This window comes from Ovis canadensis, chromosome 19 (assembly GCF_042477335.2).
Source record: "Ovis canadensis isolate MfBH-ARS-UI-01 breed Bighorn chromosome 19, ARS-UI_OviCan_v2, whole genome shotgun sequence".
NCBI classification, from domain to species: domain Eukaryota; kingdom Metazoa; phylum Chordata; class Mammalia; order Artiodactyla; family Bovidae; genus Ovis; species Ovis canadensis.
In genome coordinates, this window is record NC_091263.1 from 68,603,853 (window position 1) to 68,614,948 (window position 11,096).

The window sequence follows — 11,096 nt, forward strand, 5'->3', positions numbered from 1 at the left end:
TTCCTGCTATGAGATTTTAAGACTACCTCGAAACTCAAGGTGGAGAAATGACGTCTTTGACTGAGACTCTAGCCACTTCCCGCTTCCTCAGAGAGCTTTTCCTCTGTCCCTAGCCTAGGCTCACTGGCACAGGCTGTGAGGGTGGAGAGGAATGGGTTATGGAGAAAGGAATATCTATTAGGTGATATTCAAAGCATTATCCCACTGCATTATTTTAAAATAGAGATAAATGCAAACAAAAACCAACCCTAAATATTACTTTATAACTGTCAAATGAGGATAAAGTTTTCAAAAAACCTTAACATCTAATGCTGGTGAGTTTGATCAGTTTGAGGAAGCTCTGGGAGTTGGTGATGGACAGGGAAGCCTGGTGTACTGCAGTCCATGGGGTTGCAAAGAGTTGGACAAAACAGAGTGACTGAACCGACAGGTGAGGATGTCCTCATGCAGGCACTGATGAGAGTACCCATGTGTGAAAGCAACTTGGACTTGAATTTGGAAATATATATCACGATCAAGCCCCTTCCAGTAGGACGAATGCCCTTGGCAGGAATGGATATTCCTGGAAAATAGGCTTTTACTTTATCTATGATATTATTTTCATGGTGAACACTCAGGAATGCGTTATTCTATCAAAGCCCTTGCACCGGTGAGTGGGCAGGTAAGTAGACAGAATCTCTAAAACATCCAGGGCTGCAGAGGAAGTAACAGAAGAGAAACCACTCAGCCTTCCTGCGAGGATGGTAGAGGGAAACTGGCATTGCCAACCAGTTGCCCTGTCAGAGCCTCGATCTAAAGCTGACTCGTGGGGGATTGTCATTGTGGGGATTTGGGGAGCCTGGGAAGCCTGATCGCTCCCTGGAAGCAGGCTGGGTTGCCTCCAGCTTTCTGTAACCATTTCCACATGTTTCCATGCGTGTGTTCAGTCACTCAGTCATGTCTGACTCTTTGCAACCCCATGGACTGCAGCCTGCCAGGCTTCTCTGTCCATGGGATTCTCTCGGCAAGAACACTGGAGTAGGTTGCCATTTCCCCTAAACTTCATCATTAAAGAGACCTCACTTACTCCACCTAACTGTTGCATCTTTCCATCAGATACATTACTGCCTGTGGTGATAGTCATGTCACAGTGGCTTCTTGACACAGGATTCCCAAAAAGACCCTTTTGGCTGCTCCTGGAAAGGCCGTGCTTCTATAAACACTGAGACAGGTCATCAAAATCCAGAGCTGAAACCACAGAGAAACGTTGCTCGGTCTGGCCAGCAATCAAAACAACTTAATCTGCTTTCCTGACAATGTCTGCATTTTTGTCAGCCTGTGAGATTCCCAGAAATGTTTCATCATGCCCCTAAGATAAACCAGCACCTCAGGTGACATGTCCTGGGTCAGTGAGCCTATTTCCTGGTGTTGCTATGTCACATTCATCTGATCTGTTCATTGCGCAAACACCTATTCGTCAAGCACCAGCCGAGTTCTAGGCCTGAATCTTAGTGGAGGGTGGTGTTCACGCTGAGACTGAGCCCAGATTTTTGACAACCCTGATGATTGGAGGGGGAGCAGGTGAAAGGTGGGCAACTTTGACTCAGTCTTTTAAAATGTGAAACAATTTTTTTTTCTGTTTTCCTCAAGCCAGGAGTTTGAATTCATCTTGGAAGGAAGATGAAATCCCAGGTTCCCCAAGTCCCCACCATGACAGCCCCCCACGAGTGATGCCAGCTTTAGATCGAGGCTCTGCCAGGGCACCACCATGCCCTCTGACCTTCTCACAGGAGGGGTGAGTGGTTTCTCTTCTGTTACTTCCTCTGCAACCCTAGATGTTTTAGAGATTCCACTTCTCTGGGGGAAAAAAACCCTTTAATAGATGTATTATTGTTTAGTCACTAAGTCATGTCCAACTCTGTGTGACCCCATGGACTAACCATAAGGAGAAATTTTAACTAATTGGACTATAATAAAATGAAGGATTTCAGACTAGCAAAAAACACCCATAAGAGTGTGAAGATTCTCCAGGCAAGAATACTGGAGTGGGGTGCCATTTCCTTCTCCAGTGGCTCTTCCCCACCCAGGGATCAAACCCAGGTCTCCGGCAGTTCCTGCATTGGCGGGTGAATTCTTTACCACTGCGCCACTTGGAAAGTGCGGTATGCGCGCTTCTCATTACAGAGGTTTGTCTTGCTGTGGAGCCCAGACTGTAGGGCATCTGGGCTTCTCTTGTTGTGGCGTGTGGGCTCAGTAACTGTGCCTCCCAGACTTGGGAGCACAGGCTCAGGAGCTGTGGTGCAAGGCCTTGGTTGCCCCGTGGCACATGGGATCTTCCCGATCAAGAGACTGAACCTACGTCTCCTGCACTGCAGGCAGATTCTTCACTGCTGAGCCACCAGGGAAGCCTAACAGATGTATTAGTCAGGAATTTTTTGATTGTTGAGGACCTAAAACCATCTCAAACCATCATGGGCCAAAAGAGGCATTCTCTGGATTAACTAACTAAAGGAAGTTGAGACATTCCGCAGAGCCTCAGGGGAGGCAAGGTTCACTCCCACGTCTCTGCATCTCCCTCTGTGTCTGGAGATAGTGAAGGATAGGGAAGCATGGCGTGCTACAGCCCCAGGGGTTGCAAAGAGTCAGACAGGACTGAGATCTGAACAACAGCAGCCCTCTGAGCCTTGTGTCTGCTGCTCTCAGCTTCCTGGCTGTCTCCACAAAGACAGAACCAGCTTCATGGCCAACACTCACCTCTCTCTGGCTCCACACCTGCCATTCCGAGAGAGAGCCAAGGAAGTTCTTCATATATTCTCAGTCTTCTGTTGAATTTTTTTTTTTTTTTGCTGATCTGAAGTTCTTCATTTTAACATAGTCCAGTTAATTAAAATTTCCCCTTATGGTTAGTGTTTTCTTTGCATTATAGTTAAGAAATCTTATCCTATTCCAGAGACTGTTCATTTTAAAGGCAATTTTAAGTAAAAAGACATTGAACATTCAAAGCAGGATGAATCATTTAGAAGAGAAAATATTTAAGCAATATTTTTATGTACCTCTGAGTTGTAACATGAAATTTCCAACTCTATAACATATACTTTCCACCTAATTAGATTTTGAAAACGAAGTTAACAGAGGAAGCACTTTTTAAAAAAAATAATTTAAAACATTTATTTATTTCTGGCTGTGTTTGGTCTTCATTGCTGCGTGGGCTTTCCTCTAGTTGCAGAGAGCAGGGGCTCCTGCGATGCTCAGGCTTCTCACTGCTGCGGTGTCGCTTGTGCAACACGGGCTCTAGGGCACACAGGCTTCAGCAGCTGTGGCGTGTGAACTCAAGAGTTGCGGCTCGCGGGCTCTGGAGCACAGGCTCAGTAGTCGTGGCACAGGGGCTTCGTTGCTTTGCCGCATGTGGGAAACGTCCAGATCAGGGACTGAACGACTGCGGTGCATATCCTGCGCTGCAGGCGGATTCTTTACCACTGAGCCACCAGGGAAGCCCGGGGAAGCACTTTTTGAAATCATGGAGTATTAGGGTTGGGAAAGTCTTGTAAGTCTTGCCTTTCATCAGTCTGATTCAGATCCACAGATGTCTACTGAGCACGGCTCTGTGCAGAGCTCTCGGCTGGGAATCAGGAGTCTGGGAGGAGCCTGGCAGGGAGGGCCGTGTGCACTCAAGTCAAAGGAGGCAGGTCCCAGGCGAAAGGAGGCCCCAAAGGAGAAAGTGCTTGAGAGGGGAGGTCTCAGAGGAAATGGAGGGCATTTTATCCCAGGGGGAGGGAATAGGTGATCTGTGGTGTGTGTTTGTGAGGGGCTGGACTTGAATGGGGCTTCCCTCGTGGCTCAGTGGTAAAGAACCTGCCTACCAATGGAGGAGACACAGGATACATGGGTTCGATCCCTGGGTCGGGGAGATCCCCTGGAGAAGGGAATGGCAACCCACTCCAGTATTGTTGCCTGGAAAATCCCATGGACAGAGGAGTCTGGCAGGCTACAGTCCATGGGGTCACACAGAGTCGGATATGACCTAGTGACTAAACAACAACGGATGGGGGTACATGGATCTGCCTTACAAGGCCTCTGTGCCTCACAGACTCATAGCAAAAACCCTTTCTAAACCTGTGATGGCAACAGGCGAAGGGCTGAGCAATCGGGTATCCTAGATCCAAGGCCCAAGGCCAGGATGCTGTGTGGGCTGCATCCACAGCTTGGTAGCATCCAGTTGCCTAGATCTGCACTTCTCACTTCTCAAGAGGAGATGGATTTTCAACTCACCAGGAGAAGATCTACTTGCAGAAAAATTGATTTGCAAGGCTCACACATGCAAAGGAAACCAGGGAAAGACTTCCTTTGCTGAATTCCCCAGAATGATAACGGCCTGCCATTTAGTATAACTATGTTTCAATTTAAATGCGCTGTTTTATGGAGACACAGACATAGAGAACAGACTAACACACACCAGGGTGGGGTGGGGGTGGGGGGGCGCGGTGAGGTGGGGTCTTGTGAGGAGGGGGTGGAATATCTGAAGAGACCAACATAGGAACTTATATTATCATATGTAAAATAGATAGCCCGTGGGAGTTTGCTGTATGACTCAGGGAACTCAAACCCTGGCTCTGTAACAACCTAGAGGGGTGGGATGCGGAGGGGGGCTCAAGAGGGAGGGGACATTATGTATACCTCCGCTGATTCATGTTGATGTTTGGCAAAAACCAACACAATTCTGCAAAGCAATTATCCTTCAATTAAAAGTAAATAAAATTATTTAAAAAATAAATCCTTTCCTTTTCTTCTAGCTATAATGCACACCACTCAAAAGAAACAAGTTAAAGACTGGTTACAAAGTGAAACACGGCACTCTTTGGATAAATAAGAGGGAAAGGAAGAGAACAGACTTAATTAAGCACTAACTGGGTCCAAGGCTATTCCAGACACTTGATTTCTGTTCTCTCATTATTATAACACAAAGGTAGGGGAAAATAGTCCCCATTTTACAGTTTTCATGAGCAGAGATTCAGAGACGTTAAGTGCCTTGCCCAAAGTTGCACAGATTAATAGTGACAGAGCCAGAATTCACCCTTGGTCTGAGTCCCGCCTTCTCTGGCTAGAACTTCCACAAAGAAATGGAAAGGTATGTGTGGGGGGGGGCCTGGTTATTTCATGGACATGTGAAAAAGGACACATACCCCAAGCAGGAGAGGGCAGCAGTTAAGTGTGGCTGCAGGGAACCCAGCTGATTCTGTGATCCGGTCTCTTGTGGCCAGAGCTCCGTGCCTCTCCGGGCGGCTCCCTTCCTCAGCCACATAGAATACCCCTGAATTTCTGCGGTCCTGCCTCTGAGGGTTCATGACCTCTTCCTAAAGATCATCCTCCAGGCTTCTAAATAGATTCTCTTTTCTCTTGACTTAAAAATAGGGCTTTGCTGATGGCTCAGTGGTAAAGAATCCGCCTGCCAATGCGGGAGACACGAGTTCGCCTCTTGATTCGGGAAGATCCCACCTGCCGAGAAGCAACTAAGCCCAAGCACCACAACTATGGAGTCAGTGCCCTAGAGCCCATGCTCTGCAACAAGCGAAGCCTGCACACCGCCGCCAGAGAGGGGCCCCTGCTCACCACAGCTTGGAAAAAGCCCACGTGGCAACGGAGACCCCAGCACAGCCAAAAAGAAAGGAAGTGCTTAAATTATAAGGAACAATAATAATGGGACTTCCCTGGCAGTGCAGTGGTTAAGATTTTGCCTTCCAGTGCAGGGGGTGCCTTGCAGCCAGAAAACCAAAAAACATAGAACAGAAGCAATATTGCAACAAATTCAATAAGGACTTTAAAAATTGTCCACATGAAAAAAAATCCTCAATAAAAAAATAATAATTATTATTATTTTAAGGCTTTGATTCTAGGCCTAGAGTGGTATGTCATTATCATCAACTGGGCTGCATGATAATAGGTGATGATTCACATATTGGCGATTTGGGAGTGTCCTTCCATGCCTGCAAGTTTGGAAAATATTCCCTGAGAGCCTTTCCCGGTCTCCAAGTGCATTTATCTTCCTGGCATTCTCCCCGGTCCTTACACTCCCTGGATCCTTCCAGCCCACCCAGCCCCCGATAATGAAGCCTCTCAGTGGTGTGTGCCCAGCTCAGATCTAAGAACACAGGGCTGTCTCAGTCAGCGAGCTGTCCCACAGCTGCCCTGCCTCACAGTCAGTGATCTGATGGATTTCCGCACTCTTTTCCACTCGTGAGAACTGTTAGCTCAGTGCCTTTTTAGGAAGAGACTCCTCAGCGGGAAAGCAGGAGACCTGGAGAGGTTTCCATCCAAGGCCCTGACTGTTAAGCAGGGCTCGGAGGAGATGAACCAACACGGCTGAGGAGCTGGGAGAAGAGGAGACAGCAGAGATTCCAGCACATAGAAAAGGTGGTGAGAAGGTGATCCAGATCAAGGCTGTTGTAAAGGAGGCCAGCCTGGAGGGAGGGAGACTCGGAAGAGTGATTCCACCCAGTTTGGAGAGGGTGCATTTGGGTGCATTTTCCAGAGATGAGTGCAGCAAAGTCTCCCTCCCTCTGCCCCCATTACTCTTCTAGAAGCTTGCCACTCCCCCATCAAAGAGTGGGGTCCAGCAGAAAGAGCGGAATCTAAAAAGACATGATACAAACAAACTTATTTACAAGACAGAAATAGACTCACAAACTTAGAGAAGGAACTTACGGTTGCCAGGGGGAAAGGACAGGTCTGGGATCTTGTACAAACTGCTGAATTTAAAATGGATAACCAGGGCTTTCCTGGAGCTCAGTGATACAGAATCCGCCTGCATTTCAGGAGACCCAGGTTCAATTCCTGGGTCGGGAAAATCCCCTGGAGGAGGCATGGCCACCCACTCCAGTAGTCTTGCCTGGAGGAGCCTGGCAGGTTCCAGTCCATAGTGTCGCATAGAGTTGGACACGACTGAAGCGACTGAGCACACGCACACACTCACAACCAGGGCTTCCCCGAGGGTTCAGTGGTTAAGAATGCGATTGCCAATGCAAGAGACACGAGTTCGATCCCTGGGCCGGGAAGATCCCACATGCCGCGGGGCAACTAAGCCAGTGGGCTGCAAGTGTTTAGCCTGTGCTCTAGAGCCCAGGAGCCACAGCTGCTGAAGCCCACACGGCCTCGGGCCCCTGCTCTGCAACAAGAGAAGCCGCCACAGTGAGAAGCGCGTGCAGCAAACTAAAGAAAAGGCCGCACAGCAGAGAAGACCCAGCACAGCCCAAACCAGGTAAATGAAACTATGTTAAAAACGGATAACAAGGGCCTGCCGTATAGCACAGGGAACTCTGCTCAGTGTTCTGTGGCAGCCTGGATGGGAGGGGAGCTTGGCGGAGAACGGATACGCATATATGCATGGCTGGTCCCTCTGCTGTGCACCTGAAACTATCACCACATTGTTAATCGGCTACAGTCTAATACAGAATAAAAAGTTAAAACGAAGAACAGTGGGTCTAATTCCCTGCCCTTGTGAAGTGAGTTTTAGAGACTGAATTAGCAGTGAACCCTTGGAGTGATGCTAGGTGACACTTGGGAGGCTCCGCCGTAGAAATCCACATTCATCCCCAGGCCTCGCCTGTGAAGCCCTCAGCCCTCCTGAAGCATTTCAGCTTCCTTGAGGCCTCCATGCTGTGAGAAAACCTAAACTAGGCCGCACGGAGAGGCCACACAGAGGCCCGACAGCCCATGAAGAGACAGAGGTGATTGGCCAGCCGCCTGCTGCTTCAGCCTGGCTCTCCGAGCTCCGGCCACTGTCTGATCACAACCACATACGAGACGCAAGCTGCAACCGCCCAGATGAACCTTTCCCAAGCTCTTCACCTACAGAAATCATGGCAGGTTACACAGTGGTTACTGTCCTAAGGCACTAAGTTGTCGGGTGATTTGTTACACAGCACTCGACAGCTGGAACAGTGGTTCTGGCCAAGCTCAGATTAGACAGGAAACAAAGTGGGCGGGAAGTGACGTCACCGCAAATCATTTGAGGAAAGAAATGTTTGCCTGTCTTTCCTGGACTTTTCATTAAATTAAATTGCTAGAATATTTACGAGACTATGACTTCAAAACGATGCTAACCTCCGTTATTACAGCCAGTTGGTGAGGGACCAAGCTCCAGCAGCCTAACTGCTGGTTATCAGCAAAACCGTGGTCCAACCTGCTCCTTCTAGGAGTCCCAGAGGGGTGTCCTCTCGGTCTTGCTAATACTGCTGCCATTTCTACCCACCACTGCCCCACTTCCTACCCTAGCTCCACTCTTCCTGGTCAGGAATCACTGCCCACAAGGCCATCTAACGGCCGTCAATGTCAATACACTAAGATGCAGACCAGGGGCTTACCTTCAGTGGTTCTGGGGCAGAGGCAAGGTGACCAGTCCTCCTCACGGCCAGCTTCCCATGTTCTTCCTTGAACCCTCAGGCAGTTGTACTTGGATCCAGGGTCTTAAAAGCTCTCACTTGAGCAGCTACGGTCTCAAGTCTCTTTCTCTGCCTTCGAGCATGTGTGTGCTCAGTCGTGTCCAACACTTTGCGACCCCATGGGCTGTAGTCCACAGGCTCCTCTGTCCAGGGAAGTCTCCAGGCAAGAATACTGGCTCAAAGAACAGGTGACATAACATTCCCCCTGGAGCCCTTCCGTGTCCTCCAGCCCATCCCCCAAATAAAACTCATGCTTGCTCCTCTCAATACAGATCAAAAACTCTTATGTATCCAGAGTTGCTGGGTGGGAACAGAAGAGTGTTTTTATACATCGAGGCTCTGAGCAGCCCAGCAAAACTGCTCTCTTAACTGAAATCATCTCAACCAATGCCCCCCTCTCCACAGTGTACACCAGATCTTTGAAGAGCCAGAAATTAAGAACAGGACTATTTAAACTGAGTTTTAGTGAAATGGGGGTGAAGGAATGGAGACACAAAAGCTGCTGGCAATAAAACTTTCAGTTATGAGAATCTCTCCTGGTGGATGTGGTGGGAGCATCACTTCAAGTTTCCTTCTAGAGTTGAGCAGACACCAGCGCCATCATGGGAACATAGAATGGCAGAGTTATTTGCAAGACACTTTGATTTTAAAAGTGGGCTTCCCTCATAGCTCAGTCGGTAAAGAATCTGCCTGCAATGCAGGAGACTCAGGTTCTATTCTTGGGTTGGGAAGATCCCCTGGAGAAGGAAATGGCAACCCACTCCAGTATTCTTGCCTGGAGAATCCCATGGACAGAGGAGCCTGGCAGGCTACAGTCCATGGCGTCACAAGAGTCAGACATTACTGAGTGATTTTCACTTCACACTCACTTGATTTAAAAATGTGTTTAAATCACACCACACCAATGGAGATGACTTTATACTATAGATTGGAAATTGGCTAAGAGCTGATTATCCGAAACAAGATCTATACAGGATTATTTGAATCCATTAGTAGAAAGGTATTTCCATGTAGGCTCTGGAGGTCTGAAAGGACCACTGTGCTTGGACTGAACATTTTTAGAACTATGCAGAACAGAATCTGAGCTGAAATCTCCATCTGTTTCCCCTACTTGGAGGGTCCAGACAAGACTTTATTTTTATTTTTATTTATTTTTATTTTTTTTTCTATTAGTATTTGTTTATTTTTTTTTCTTTATGAGTATTAACATTTTATTTTATTTATTTTTTTTTTAAATTTTAAAATCTTTAATTCTTACATGCATTCCCAAACATGAACCCCCCTCCCACCTCCCTCCCCATAACATCCTTCTGGGTCATCCCCATGCACCAGCCCCAAGCATGCTGCATCCTGCGTCAGACATAGACTGGCGATTCAATTCACATGATAGTATACATGTTAGAATGGCATTCTCCCAAATCATCCCACCCTCTCCCTCTCCCTCTGAGTCCAAAAGTCCGTTATACACATCTGTGTCTCTTTCCCTGTCTTGCATACAGGGTCGTCATTGCCATCTTCCTAAATTCCATATATATGTGTTAGTATACTGTATTGGTGTTTTTCTTTCTGGCTTACTTCACTCTGTATAATCGGCTCCAGTTTCATCCATCTCAACAGAACTGATTCAAATGAATTCTTTTTAACGGCTGAGTAATACTCCATTGTGTATATGTACCACAGCTTTCTTATCCATTCATCTGCTGATGGACATCTAGGTTGTTTGCATGTCCTGGCTATTATAAACAGTGCTGCGATGAACATTGGGGTACATGTGTCTCTTTCAATTCTGGTTTCCTCGGTGTGTATGCCCAGAAGTGGGATTGCTGGGTCATAAGGTAGTTCTATTTGCAATTTTTTAAGGAATCTCCACACTGTTCTCCATAGTGGCTGTACTAGTTTGCATTCCCACCAACAGTGTAGGAGGGTTCCCTTTTCTCCACACCCTCTCCAGCATTTATTGCTTGCAGATTTTTGGATCGCAGCCATTCTGACTGGTGTGAAGTGGTACCTCATTGTGGTTTTGATTTGCATTTCTCTAATAATGAGTGATGTTGAGCATCTTTTCATGTGTTTGTTAGCCATCCGTATGTCTTCTTTGGAGAAATGTCTATTTAGTTCTTTGGCCCATTTTTTGATTGGGTCGAAAAATATGGAACGCTTCACGAATTTGCGTGTCATCCTTGCGCAGGGGCCATGCTAATCTTCTCTGTATCGTTCCAATTTTAGTATATGTGCTGCCGAAGCGAGCACCAGACAAGACTTTAAAAACGAGGAAACTATTTCTGGAGTCTTTGTGAAAATTAATGATGTGGTAAAACAAACAAACAAACAAACAATTGATGCTTTCAAACTGTGGTGCCGGAGATGAGGGTCCTTGGACAGCACGGAGATCAAATCAGTCAATCCTGAAGGAAATCAACCCTGAATATTCATTGGAAGGACTGATGCTGAAGCTGAAGCTCCAATCCTTTGGCCACCTGAGGCAAACAGCTGAATCATTGGAAAAGACCCTGTTGCTGGGAAAGATTGAGGGCAGGAGGAGAAAAGGGCAGCAAAGAATGAGCTGGTTGGATGGCATCACGGACTTGATGGACATGAGTTTGAACAAACTCTGGGAGAAGGTGAAGGACAAGGAAGCCGGGCGTGCTGCAGTCCATGGGGTCGAAAAGAGTCGGACACGAC

The 11,096-nt window shown here is 47.3% G+C and overlaps 1 non-coding gene across 1 annotated transcript; it reads right to left on the bottom strand.

The window, feature by feature from the left end:
• Window positions 1-10,557: 10,557 nt before the first annotated feature.
• Window positions 10,558-10,664, bottom strand: LOC138424931 (U6 spliceosomal RNA). The gene has a single exon (XR_011251026.1). It is a non-coding gene; the product is annotated as a U6 spliceosomal RNA (small nuclear RNA).
• Window positions 10,665-11,096: the final 432 nt, after the last annotated feature.